The sequence below is a fragment of the Triticum dicoccoides genome, chromosome 3B (assembly GCF_002162155.2).
Source record: "Triticum dicoccoides isolate Atlit2015 ecotype Zavitan chromosome 3B, WEW_v2.0, whole genome shotgun sequence".
NCBI classification, from domain to species: domain Eukaryota; kingdom Viridiplantae; phylum Streptophyta; class Magnoliopsida; order Poales; family Poaceae; genus Triticum; species Triticum dicoccoides.
In genome coordinates this window covers 502,893,370-502,907,547 of record NC_041385.1, presented here as the reverse complement: position 1 = coordinate 502,907,547, position 14,178 = coordinate 502,893,370, and the positions used below count along the sequence as shown (strand labels likewise).

General features: G+C 46.2%; 1 long non-coding RNA gene across 6 annotated transcripts in view; it reads left to right on the top strand.

The window, feature by feature from the left end:
• The window catches only part of LOC119276765, a 12,328-nt gene extending 2,328 nt beyond the window's left edge, over positions 1-10,000 (top strand). For 3 of the 6 annotated variants that reach the window (XR_005136794.1, XR_005136797.1, XR_005136796.1), the window contains 6 exons: positions 2,387-2,776; positions 2,877-3,166; positions 3,352-3,401; positions 4,049-4,108; positions 4,281-4,373; positions 9,336-10,000. This is a non-coding gene — a long non-coding RNA (uncharacterized LOC119276765). The remainder of the gene's footprint in view (positions 1-2,386; positions 2,777-2,876; positions 3,167-3,351; positions 3,402-4,048; positions 4,109-4,280; positions 4,374-9,335) is intronic. The other 3 variants (XR_005136799.1, XR_005136798.1, XR_005136795.1) reach the window with 3 other exon arrangements.
• Positions 10,001-14,178: the final 4,178 nt, after the last annotated feature.

Sequence of the window (14,178 nt, the reverse complement as noted above, 5' to 3'; positions counted from 1 at the left end):
CACGGAACAAGGGTGCCCTCGCATGAAAAAAACCGACGGGAACCACGTCCCGGCCGCCGTCGCCAATCCATCCCGGCCCACCTGCCTCCTTCCCGATCCCAACCTCATGAACCCTACCACGCCTCCAACCCCGCTGCCACCTCCTTCGACCAACCACTCCGTTCCATGGATCCACTTTGCGACAGCCAGTTCTCGCGGCAGTCGCCGCCCGCTCTTCTCCTCCTGGTCCACCTCCCCCACCAAGCTCTCTCTCCTAGATCGTGAGCTGATAACAGAGGCACATAGGTTTCGGCTCCTCTACTAATGGTGATATCAAGGGCTGGTGGAGGACGGCCATCATGGACACATTGACGAGGCTGTTTCTTCCTAGACCCAATTCTTCGACGAGTTGCTGGAGAAAGACAAGGGCTTGAGGGGGGTTCTACGAGTCAGAGCGGGAGACGGAGCGGTTCCTGAGCCTGGTATGCGAGGCACTAGGGCAGGCAAGCGGTTCTTGGCATGGCAGTGCTGATGCAGCACGCTGGCTCACTTACATGGACTAAGGGGAGGCTCGTGCACCGCTCATCCGCGTACGTTCTCAACTGCCTTCTCGACTAGGTGCCGCCCGGACCACGCCTTTTCCAGAAAATGTGTAACCTGGTCCCTGTCAAAATGTTTCTTACCAGTACAAATGTCTATCGCATTGCTGAATATTTTGTTGCAATCATACAAACTGCAGGCAGATTCTCAATCACATCGGTTCATGCACTTGTATGCTTTTGTAATTGCAGAAATGTTGAATTAGTAACTACTCCCTCCGTTCCAAAATAGATGACCCAACTTTGTGCTAAAGTTAGTACAAAGTTGAGTCATCTATTTTGGAACGGAGGGAGTACATGGTATTCGGCTATATTCTAAATCAGCGCTTCCGACGAGATTCTTTATTATTCGGCTATATGAGTTAGTAAATCATGGTTTTCTTCTTCTACATCTGGGCTTCTATAGCTAAATTCCTGCATGTTAGATATACAGGCTGCAACGAGAAAAGTAATCTTCTATGGAGAGCCACCAAATCAAATTTAGAGATTGTGTTTGTACACCCTTGTTAAGAGATATGGCAGGACATGCATTGGCCCTTTCTACTTGGTACTTGAATCAAATGGTGGGAGTCAATTTTATCCAAGAGCTATGTCTGATATGTGGCCTAATTCAGCTGGACTTGTAGTATTCTCTTCTGGTGATCGTCTTTTGTTTGAAACCCAATTATCAAAGTTGCTTCTTAAAATTCCCCTACAAATTGGCATCTACAGGACAACAATGAACAATTTATTTAAACTCCACATGTGGATCATTTACTTCAAGCTCACATATTACCAACCAGATCGATAGTATGTACATTATACAATCACATATCTCAAATTACTTGGGAATTGGAACATGTCTTGTTTTCAATTGAAAATGGTTACAACAAATTAAAAAAGGAGTTCCCTGCTGATAAATGTGTTGAAATATGTGTGGTTTCTTACCCAAATGGAAGTTATCAAGCCTGTTCTTTATGCAACAAAAAATTACTCCATCTGTAAAGATATATAAGAGCATTTAGATCACTACTTTAGTGATATAAATGCTCTTATATTTGTTACAGAGGGAGTAGCAGGTATATTTGACTAGATGTGCCAAACTGTTGTGAGATCCACTTCACAAATTAGAGGTCGATATGTAGTGGAAGCTTTTGCAGGTCATTTTCAAAGTTAAGTATATCTTCTTCGATGTGATGTTTCATTTATTCGCGTGCATCGTGCTAACATTTGTTGGTTTGTTTCTAAGTAGTAGTGCTACTACGGCGATGCATAAATTCAGTGCCACTTCTCAAGCTCGTAGCCCTAGAAAAATCACAATGACACAGTGCAGCGATGATTATCTAGCCCTCCAAGCTGGATGCAACAAGGTTACTCGTGATCAAAACAGTTGATGTCAGTTAAAAAACCGGTTCTGATGCCAATTGGCTTGAGGAAATCAGCCAAGATGCTTTGAAGAAATTGCACGCTTTCTATCAGTTCTGCAGACCACACACAATCTTTGGCACTGTGAGATTTGTCATCTTTGGTTCCAATTGACATATGTAGTTTTGATGCACACTTCTTGATGCGCTCTTTCTTATGTTTACTGTATTGTTAGATCATAGGGATAACTTCAGTGTCTCTCCTGTCAATGAAGAGCCTAGATGATTTTACTACTACGATACTAAGAGTTACTATAGATTTTTATCTCTTATGAGTAATATTATTTGGCAAATAGAAATATACCTAGCCATTTGTGTATGAAAATTTTACACTGTTATGTCTTTAAAAAAATTCAAAAATTTTCTCTTTCTGTGCACGCTTTGGCTGCTGCTTTATGTATGAAGATTTACGTGGTAGGGCTGAATCGACTGTTCAACATTCAGATTGAAAAGGTTGTATTTTATTCCCTGTGCTTTGAAAAAATGCACCTTCTTAGTCCTTTATACTTTACAATCATTTAGTATAAATTATACTCTATTTTGCAGATCAACAAGCCAGGTTTTCCATTGGTAGCTGGGTGATTTTCAGTAGCAACTGGTGTATTCTTAGTGGTCACATTCCTGGTCATGGTTTATTAGGTTCAAATAATGGTGTTATGGTGTGGAAAATATGGCTGAAGTCTAAATACTTAAGTTTTGTTGTTTTCAGAACTTTAGCATTGGAATCTGTTTCGGAGCGGTGCCACTGACGTGTGCTTTAATTATCAGCTTCCTTCTTGGAAGTGTTGCATTGAGGTAAGTAGCACTTACCATCATGAGAATTGGAAAGTAAGTTCCATGAAACCATGAAATGCCAAGTGATTATCATTTTCATCTCATATTTGATCCTTTTCAGGCTCCGATGCTCCGGTGGGAACAACACACGCTCCTCGCTGCATCTTATCTCCTATTTGTGAGGGCTATCGTGGTCCAATTAGCTTTCTTTGCACATATGCAGGCACTCAGCACAGTACACATCTTCAGTAGCACTAGAAATTCATACTTATTTAATTGGCTTCCTTCTTCAGTGTTTGATGATTCATTTTGAAGTGACCTGTTCTGAGAAGGCCCTTGGCAGCAACAAAATGACTGGTGTTTGCAACATTGTCCATGTGTTAGTTCTCTGCTGTCATAGCTCTATTTAAGGTAATTAAACATGCAATGACTGTATACTTTTGGTATCAACAAGCATATTTTTTATTGATGTCCGGAGCTTTCAGGATATTCCTGACGTTGATGGAGACCGAGACTTTGGCATCACTAAAAGTGTTTCAAGAAAACCATATGCCACTATAAACTGGTTGATTTTGAACCTATTTTTTCAATTGTAGGTGTATCAGCTTTGCAGTGGATCATGTTTTTCGTCGTGGGTCGAACTGAGGTGAGTATTTGATGCGTTAGTAGATTGGGATGTTGGCTGCTCGGCATGAGTACCTATGTCTATGTTATGTTTAAGTTAAAAGTACAATTTAGATGTGGGCCATACATACATAGATTAATGTATAGTTAGCTACCCATCTTGTCACCTGGAGTTATATCTCTACACACATCTGAAGGCAAGCATCGTACGCAAGTGATCTGGTTATGAAAAGCTTCATGTCCAGTCAAAATATACCTGATGTTAGGTGAAAATAATCATAGAGGTTCATTGAAGATGGATTTGATTTAATTATTTAGTGCCCATGGATTTAATTGTCATTGAGAAGCATAATATTTTGTTGATGCTTCGTAACTTGTTGGTTGTTGTTATTTAGTTTTGCCCATGGAGTCCAAGTGTCCATCGAATTTCATAGATTGCTTCGTAACTTGTTGATGTTTGTTCATGCCTTTTGAATGTGTGCTTCGTAGCTTTGCTATTGTTGTTGGACACTTGGACTTAGATGATATATGACTTGGGGTTGGGTGCATAGCTCTTTCACCAAAAATGCAAAGTATGGTAGCTTAAACCGTTGGAAGGATATCACCATCGATTGGCTGAGAAGCTTGGGTATTTTCTGTAAATTATTAAAGCATTGTGCTGAAATGTAGGCCAAGACTGATGAGTTGAAGGCGAGAACAAACTACTACTCTACCCAACAACTCATACAGGTGCATTTCCCTATATTTTTACAATAATATGACCTGCCAGTTTGCTTTATGCCGATTTGTACTGGTTAGTAGTTAGTGTATGAAAAATAAGCATGATTTATGCTCCTCTTTTCTCCTTCTTGAAAACTATACATGTTGTATGTGTTGATGACACTTTCATATGGTGATATAGAGATATGGTCTTCACCCTGCTCAAGCTCATCCACATCGCTGTCACTATAGCTGCTTCTGCGAGTCTCTTGTCATCTTCTTCGTCGCCGGCTTGGTAAATCTCTCAGTTTACTTCTCCTCCTCCTCTCTTGAGCTCTATAGAAAGTGGGCTAGGTGGAGAGACCGAGAGCAACTGTAGTAGGCGGTGAACCGGATATTCCTTCCCAGCTTCCTTACGCTCAACCACAATTGCCACACTGACCGCTCGGGCATTGGCAGCCACGTATAACAACAAAGGCTCATTATTAACTGGGGCTGTAAGAACCGGCGGTTCAACTAACTGCCGCTTTAACTCCTCAAAAGCCGCATTGGCTGCATCACTCTAGACGAAATCATCTGTCTTTTCAACATCTGATACAGAGGAATTGCCTTCTCTCCCAGATGACTGATAAACCGGCTGAGGGCTGCAATCCGACCTGCTAGACGCTGAACATCATTGATACACTTCGGTTTAGCCAGGGATGTGATTGCCTTAATCTTTTCCGGATTAGCTTCAATGCCCCTGTTGGATAGAAGAAAACCGAGAAGCTTGCCTGCCGGAACACCAAAAACACATTTATCCGGATTAAGCATCATCTTATAAACCCGAAGATTATCAAACGTCTCCTTGAGATCATCTATCAGTGTTTCCTTCTGCCTGGATTTTACCACAATGTCATCCACATAGGCATGAACATTATGCCCAATCTGCGTGTGAAGACAATTCTGCACACAAGGCTGATAAGTTGCCTAGGCACTCTTGAGCCCGAAGGGCAACATAGCAGAAGGCTCCAAAGGGAGTGATGAAAGTTGTCTTCTCTTGGTCCTTAACTGCCATCTTGATCTGATGATATCCTGAATAAGCATCCAAAAAACTCAGGCGTTCACAACCCGCCGTCGCATCAATGATCTGATCAATACGCAGGAGAGCAAAGGTATCGGCCGGACAAGCTTTATTCAAATCCGTGTAGTCCACACACATACGCCAAGTGCCGTTTTTCTTAAGAACAAGCACCTGATTAGCCAGCCATTCAGGATGAAAAACTTCAATGATAAACCCGGCAGCCAACAGCCGGGCTACCTCTTCACCAATTGCCTTACATCTCTCCTCATTAAAGCGACGAAGAAACTGCTTGACCGGTATAAACTTGGGATCAATATTGAGAGTGTGCTGAGCGAGTTCCCTCGGTACACCTGGCATGTTAGAAGGTTTCCATGCAAAAATGTCCCGGTTCTCACGGATGAACTCGATGAGCGCGCTTTCCTATTTTGGATCCAGATTTGTGCTGATGCTGAACTGCTTGGACGAATCGCCAGGCATGAAGTCAACAAGCTTAGTCTCATCAGGCGGTTTGAAATGCAGGGTTGGGTCATGTTCAGTGGTGGGCATCTTCAGAGGGGTCATATCTGCCAGATCAACATTTTCCTTATAGAACTTTAGCTCCTCTGTAGCACAAACTGACTCAGCATAGGCCGCATCACCTTCCTCGCAGTCCAAAGCAATTTTACGACTTCCGTGAACCGTAATAGTCCCTTTATGACCCGGCATCTTGAGCTGCAAGTACATATAACAAGGCCTTGCCATGAATTTTTCATAAGCCGGTCGCCCAAACAGTGCATGGTACGGGCTCTGGATTCTCACCACCTCAAAGGTCAATGTCTCAGACCGGGAATCATGTTCATCACCAAACACAACTTCCAAACCGATCTTGCCTACAGGATATGCCGATTTATCTGGCACCACACCATGAAAAACAGTGTTGGACGGTTTAAGACTCTTGTCTGTCAACCCCATGCGACGGAAGGTCTCATAATACAGAATGTTAATACTGCTTCCTCCATCCATGAGTACTTTGGTGAACTTATAACCTCCCACCTGAGGCGCCACCACCAAAGCCAGTTGACCCGGATTGTCAACCCGGGGCGGATGATCCTCCCTACTCCACACAATAGGTTGTTCGGACCATCGCAGATAGCATGGTACTGTCGGTTCAACAGCATTAACTGCCCTCTTGTGAAGCTTCTGATCACGCTTGCACAAACTAGTGGTGAACACATGATACTGCCCACCATTCAACTCCTTTGGGTGACTGGTAACCCGACTGCTCCTGATTTCCTTAATTATTCTGCTGGTTATTACCACCTTGGTTGTTCTGGTTGCCATGATTATTCTGAAACCCAGAGTTTGAACCGTCGCCACCATGAAAACCTGGACCTGAACCGCCTGACGGACCCTGATCATACCAGAAAAGATCAGAGTTTTTGAACTCCTTCATAATGTTACAATCCTTCCAGAGATGTGTTACAGGAGCCTCCTTGGTCCCATGCTTTGGACAGGGCTGATTCAACAAATGCTCCAGATTCATCGCCCCACCGCGCTGGGGCGGTTTACCTTTACGATGCTGCACATTAGCGTTAGCCACAAAATCTGAATCCGCTTTACGCTTATCATTATTCCCATGGCCTCCTTGGTTGTGCTGCTGTTCCTTTGCCCCGCCGTTCTTCTTTCCCTTCTCTGGTTTCTCATTATCAGAATCGGGATCCTTGGTATTATCAGAATCGGCATACTTGACCAAGGCTGCCATGAGGGTTCCCATGTCATTGCAGTGGCGCTTGAGCCGTCCCAACTTCATCTTTAGTGACTTAAATTGGCAATTGCACTCCAATGTTATAATTGCTTGACCAGCGTTAATCCGATCGGACGAGTGCAAAACTTCTGAAACCCGGCGTACCCAATGAGTTGTTGATTCGTTCTTCCCTTGAACACAAGCATCCAGATCCATAATGGACATGGGCTGTTTGCACGTGTCTTTGAAATTGGCTATAAACCGGGCCTTCAACGGATCCCATGACTTGATGGAATTAGCTGGTAGATTTTTCAACCAAGTACGGACCGTTCCCTCCAACATCATCGTGAAGTACTTTGCACAGGCCGCTTCATCTACATCCAGCATCTCCATTGCCATCTCATAACTCTCGACTCACGCCTCAGGTGGCTGATCCGCCGTGTAGTTAGGCACTTTGCGTGGACCCTTGAAATCTTTGGGCAGACGCACATTACGGAGAGCCGGAATAAGGCACGACACTCCCCAGGAACTGAAGGCATGCCCGGCGCCTCGGTCAACTCACGCTGCTGGCTGAACCAGGGCGGGTTGATAACGACCCAAAGCGGCATCCCTTCGTGCCCTGCCATGATCCACCACATCTTGAGCATTACAATGCGGCGCGCTGCTAGACACTTCTGGTTCATCCATACGCCTGCTATAGCTTGGGCTCGGACGAGGGGTTGAATGAATTAGCGGTTTGAAGAAGGTCTCTCGCCCGTCGTGTTTTAATTCCTGCTATTTAATCGCCCTCCATCGGAATGGCTGCCAGGCGTGATGCTGTGGCAATCATGTTATCCAGAGGGCTCGAGAAGTGACCCAGTGGTGTAGACGCGTATTGCGGCGGGTTATCTGTTCCTCGGGGTGGCTCTGTTATCCGTAGTTGATCCGGAGCTGTCTTAGGCGCATCAGTCCGGTTTGCAGTTGCCGGATTGCTCGGTCCAGCACCTGGCGTCTGAAAGAGATTTAACCCTTCGTAAACCGGTGGCAGACGAGACCGGTACTTCCTTCGCATTACATCCTCGGATGCGGTCCGATCCAGCATGAGCTGGTAATTCTGCGCCTGTATCCCCTGTGACTGGGCATCCAAAGCGGCCCGTTCTTCAGCCATCCTAGCATCCTCAATTCCCAGGTCCTCCTTAGCCTGTGTTATTTGGTCTTTCAGCTTCGCAACGTCCGCATTGTGCTGATCCCGTGTCTCCGGGGTGACTGCCGTGGTTAACAAGGTCGCCCAGGCATCCATCAAACCAGAGAGGACTTGAGCCGGTCGGCGCGCCGGGACTCCTGCCGCGGTTGCTGATCCGGTATTCATTGCTGCTGTAGACGAAGACTGCAACGTGGGCTGCGTTCCGGCCATGTAGACAGCAACCCGACTTGGCGGTTCAAGGAGGTCCGGAATATTGTTGCCATCGGAATATCCCTCGAACACACCATTATGAATCTGGTACAAGGACTCAGTTTCGCCAGTGGATGACTCGCCGTCGGAATATACGGCCGTCTCGCCTTCAGACACCGGTTCAGATCCGATCCCATGGACACATCCTACGAACGCACGCTTCACGGCGGGCTTAACCCAGGCAGGACTCGCACGCTGAGCTGTCTCGACGAGGTCAGTGCAGATGTCCAGCTCAGGGCCCGGTTCGCCGATCTTGCCGATGAAGACATGAATTCCGCCAAAGGGGACCTGGTACCCGTACTCGATTGAGCCGGCCTCGGGGCCCCATCCTTCGTCGTCGATGCAGAGCTTGCTGCGATGACTCTTGGTCATCCGGCCGATCACGTACCCCTTAAGTCCTTTAGAGTAGCCCTTCAAGAACTCGACACCATCATGCGATAACCCCACGGTGGGCGCCAACTGTCATGGAATTAACACGTCAGATGTCCTCATGAAAGGACTTAGTCGTGGAGCCATTGCTACGGGTTAGCTTGAAGGGGTTAAACCGGACAAGGGACACGAGAGTTTATACTAGTTCGGTCCCTTCGATGAAGGTAAAAGCCTATGTCTAGTTGTGATGGGATTAATTGGGTTTCGATGACCAGGAAGCAAATACGCTTGCCTGAGTCTTAAGTTGTTGGCTGTTATCCCTGAACCGCTGCCGGGCCTTCACTTTATATACACAGGTTGACGCCCGGCGGGTCTACAGAGTCCCGAGGCCGACTCATACAAGGGTCCGACTCGGTCTCTTCTTTCCTAACTTACAACACAAGTTTACATAACGATGGCGGTTTACCACTACGGGCCCTAATCCGCCTTTAGGCTTTAGGCCTCTAAGCTTCTTTTAATAACTGCGCCATCTTCTGGATCTTCATGGGCTTCACCATAGTCGAGGGTGAACCGGGCCCTCCTGGCCGGTTTACACTCAGTAGCTATATCCCCAACAGTAGATTTACTAGCAAGAGATATATTTTACTGACCCGTGTTTGGAGTTCTCTAGGTGCCTTTGCGAATCTGCCGAGGAGTATTGCGGATGCCGCATTCTTCCGAGCCGAAGAGGGGAGCTCGACGGAGAAGTACTTCTAGTCGCAGTACCTTGCGCCAGAACTTCCAGTGCCCCTGAGTGACCAGCTGAAGTAGATGTCCGAGCTGTACAGGGTGGCCGGACTGGCCATGAAGGATGTAATGGTCTGTCTGTGGCCGGCCGAGGCCATACCTATCAGCCACTTCGGGCTTGTGAAGCGGCTGGTGGATGCGCTTCCTCGGATCGATACCCTCAAGTAGTCGTCCTGCATAGAAGGTGCTTGGATGGCCTTCGCCCGCGTCAAGGTTCAGTGGGCAAAGATGAAGGCCACCGAGATTGCCATCGCGGGGGCCACCTAAAGGCAAGGAGCACCGGCGGCCAGAGAAGTATTTTGATGAGGTCCTCGAGGGGGCCTGCATTCTAGAAGGCCAGTCCTCAAAGGACGTCATATTTGAATAGTTGAGTCATGTTTGTAAGAGTCATGTAATGAACTTATGGTTTAAAAATGGCTATGCTTATGTTTTATGACTAGTTTATCCTCCTATTTGGCTGTTTATATGTCTGAAAGTTTACCAGTCGTCGGCTGAGGGAGTCCTGGACTAGGGGGTGTCCGGACAGCAGGACTATCATTATCCGCCGGACTCCAAGACTACGAAGATACAAGATTGAAGACTCCGTCCCGTGTCCGGATGGGACTTTCCTTGGCGTGGAAGGCAAGCTTGGCAATACGGATATGTAGATCTCCTACCATTGTAACCAACTCTGTGTAACCCTAGCCTCCTCCGGTGTCTATATAAACCGGAGGGCTTTAGTCCATAGGACAACATACATTACAACATTCATACCATAGGCTAGCTTCTAGGGTTTAGCCTCCTTGATCTCATGGTAGATCCACTCTTGTACTACCCATATCATCAATATTAATCAAGCAGGACGTAGGGTTTTACCTCCATCGAGAGGGCCCGAACCTGGGTAAAAACATCGTGTCCCTTGTCTCCTGTTACCATCCGCCTAGACGCACAGTTCGGGACCCCCTACCCGAGATCCGCCGGTTTTGACACCGACATTGGTGCTTTCATTGAGAGTTCCTCTGTGTCGTCACCGATAGGCTTGATGGCATCTTCAGCCAACAACGTTGTCCAGGGTGAGACTTTTCTCCCCGGACAGATCTTCGTATTCGGCGGCTTTGCACTGCGGGCCAATTCACTTGGCCATCTGGAGCAGATCGAAAGCTACGCCCCTGGCCGTCAGGTCAGATTTGGAAGCTTAAACTTCACGGCCGATGTTCGCAGAGACTCGATCTTCGACGGACTCGAGCCACAGCCAAGCGCGCCGCACTGTGACGACTGGCATGATCTAGCTCTGCCACCGAACAGTGCCTTGGTGGCCGCACACGGATCCGCTTCGGCCATCAGCCCGGAGCCGATCGCCCTGATCGAGGGCCGGTGGATAGACGCCGCCCTGGGGGCTTCAACATCCACGGCGATGGAGCCGAACACTAATCTTGTCCCCTGCGAAACTTGTGATTCCGAGGCGCCGGTCTCCTTGCCGGACTCCGAACCTCCCGCGCCCTTACCAATCGATCCGGATTGGGCGCCAGTTATGGAAGTCACCGCCGCGGACATCTTCCAATACTCGCCTTTTGGCGATATCTTGAATTCACTAAAGCATCTCTCGTTATCGGGAGAGTCCTGGCCGGACTATGGCCAGGATGGTTGGGGTACGGACGACGAAGAAATTCAGATCCCACCCACCACCCATTTTGTAGCCATTGTCGACGATCTAACCGACATGCTAGACATAATAGGCATAATGCCTTGAAAGTTGGCCCGAAAAGCCTCTTCCAAGTCTTCCCAGGATCCAATGGAGTTCTCTGGGAGGCTGTTTAGCCAGTGCTGATATGTCTCCAACGTATCTATAATTTTTGATTGTTCCATGCTATTATATTATCTGTTTTGGATGTTTAATAGGCATTTATATGCTATTTTGTATTATTTTTGGGACTAACCTATTAACCGAGGGCCCACTGCCAGTTTCTGTTTTTTTTGCCTATTTTAGAGTTTTGCAGAAAAGGAATACCAAACGGAGTCCAAACGGAATGAAACCTTCACGACGCTCTTTCTTGGACTGGAGGCAAACCAGAAGACTTGGAGATGAAGTTGTAGACGCAGCGAGGTAGCCCGTCATCTCCACTTCGAGATCATCTCCACTTCGACATCATCTCCACTTCGTAGCCCATCGGTCTTCATTCATTGAAGCCAGGGCATTGACTGACTTTCAGCGATCGCTATAAGAAAGACATAAAAAAAGTTCTCCTAAACCTGTTCCTTTCCGTTACTACTACTTGGAATTGGAAGTCTAGGAGCAGGACTAACCTTTTTCTTTCGTTTAAATAAAGTCGAGATGTAGCTTTCTCTATCTCAATAAATTATTCCACCTCCATTCATTGGAGAACAAAGCGTTATCTGATTAGATCCTTGCTTCAAACTCAACCGAATCAAGTTTCAAAAATAGATGTGGAAGAGGCAAAGGGAAGAGCGGGGTTGTCGAATTGTTTCTCAGAGCCGGACGAAACATCTATCTCTATTTACAATGCCCCCAAGAAAACTTTGTCGAAAAAGGTTGTCATCGTAATAGGGATTGCACCTCAACATGGCAGCCCTTCAATTCTGCCAATTGTGTGTGACTTGTACTCTTCTAGGCTTCCTCTTTGACTCAAGTGATTAAACTCATCAACTACACCAACCACATTTCTTACCTCAAACCTCTCTACAATCTCTTGAATTCACTCTTGCCAAGATACTTGTCCCCTATTCACTAAGAAACTGTTGTACCAGCTTTCAGCTCTCCCCTTAAGGTGCATAGCCGAAAGTTCTACCTTGTACCAATCCGTAACTTGGTACACCGAAAAGTAATGTTCACACTTTTGTATCCAAGACCTGGCCCCTTCAAATATTGAAAAATAAACTCTAGGAGGTTGATGTATCTGCTGCCCATATTGATATTGATTTTGCGGCCTTTGTTCTTGCACGTATTGGTACGGGTCATGCTGTTGAGTTGGAAGCGGTTGGTTAAGGTAAGTATATATTGGCACTTCTGGTTTCATGGAATTTCCAGCATAGGGCAAAAGTATTGGTTGGGAAAATTGGATATTTGGTATTGAATTGGGTCTTGGTTGTGGTGGTGGAGGTGCAGGATTAGGTCTAATATTATCATGTTTTGAGCTGTGAGGAAGGCCATAGGTGGCTGGAAACAAGTGTTCGTGCCAAGGTTTTGAGGGGGATAGAGAGGGTTATTTTTGTGATTGGGTCTTTTAGTTGCTTTGCTATTAGAGGTCTAGGTGGTCAGGGGTTTAAAGGTCTGGAATAGGTGTGAGTGGTGGTCGCATTCAGTACCAATGGTACGGTAATTGGAGGTTCAGGCGGTTCAGGCCTAGGATAAGAGCTAGAGGCTTGTTGAGGGGTAGCCATGGTTTCAGCTTCACTGGCAACAGCTGGTAGGGACATTTGTTGTGGTTTTCTAGGAAAATGAACCATATTGCCCCTAGTTGTGTTAATCGAGCTATGCTCTTCTTCAACGCTCCGCGCCTTCAAAAAAGTAGTTTTGTTGCTTGTGCTTCAATTTAGGAGTTTCAACTTAACTAGCATATGTGCATTTGGGTTGTTGGCATATGTCGGCTACATACTGGATGCTTTTCCATCATTGTTCGACTTGCACAGAAACAATGGGTCCCTTCTGGTTTCTTTTTCTCCCTCCAAGTTTGTTCTTCACTATAATGTGTGTCAACTCAACAAGAGTGAGCACACCCTTCCTGCTGGTCTTCTTCAACCTTTGTCTGTTCCATTACAACCTGGGTCTTCTATTTCAATGGATTTTCTTGAGGCACTCCCCAAGTTTTATGGTTATAGCTCAATACTTATGGTCGTGGCCCGTTTCACTGGCTCATTTCATTCCTCTATCTCACCCTTTTAGCTGTATACCCTATCTTGTATCCTGTAGTAAGTCTACTCTTCTTACCCCCTCTCCTCTACCTTTTGTGGCCCATCTATTAGCTTTTTGACCATCTTTGAGTCATTGCGAGACGACTCTATCTCTTTTCACAAGTACAGCCGTAAGTACAGTTGCGGGCGTCAACGATCAGCAGTACTGAGCTACGGAAAGTCTATAGAATTATAGCTACGGAAAGTCTATTGAAAGGACCTAATCAAAGGCTACTACAGCTATAACTGACCCGCCTATGGAATCTATTGGCTCGGCTGAACTGACATGAAATGAAAGAGAGGAAGGCGGAAGCTATTGGCAAATAGAGGGGGGATGTTCTCCGTGTCTTTTAGCCCTCACTAGATGACAACTTGCTTACTTTTCATTTCTTCTTAAGCTTGGCAGACTAGTTCCTGACTGACTTGATAGTGCGATGAGCTTACTTGCTCTAGTTCTATCCTCAGGATTTACTTACCTGAGTACCTAGCACCGAGGATCGATGTAATTTACTTTCAAAAAGATGCTGTTGATGCTAACACGCATATAAATAGATGTTCCCCACTGCTTGCTCCTCTTACCCGAATGGGGTTATATGCCTTAGTGAAACTCAGGGTAAAGTGGCAGAGGTATGACCTCGGGAAGAAAAAAAGATCGGGCGGGGAAAACGGGGTTCGAACCCCCGACTTCTGGCGTGACAGACCAGCACTCTAACCAACTGAGCTATTTCCCCCTTTCGTAACTACTGTCGATTCAATAGTCACCTACTGGTTACCTTTGTAACTATACCAAAGTAGCTGTACAACAGAATGCCCTTCGCCTTTAGTACTTTTCTTATATA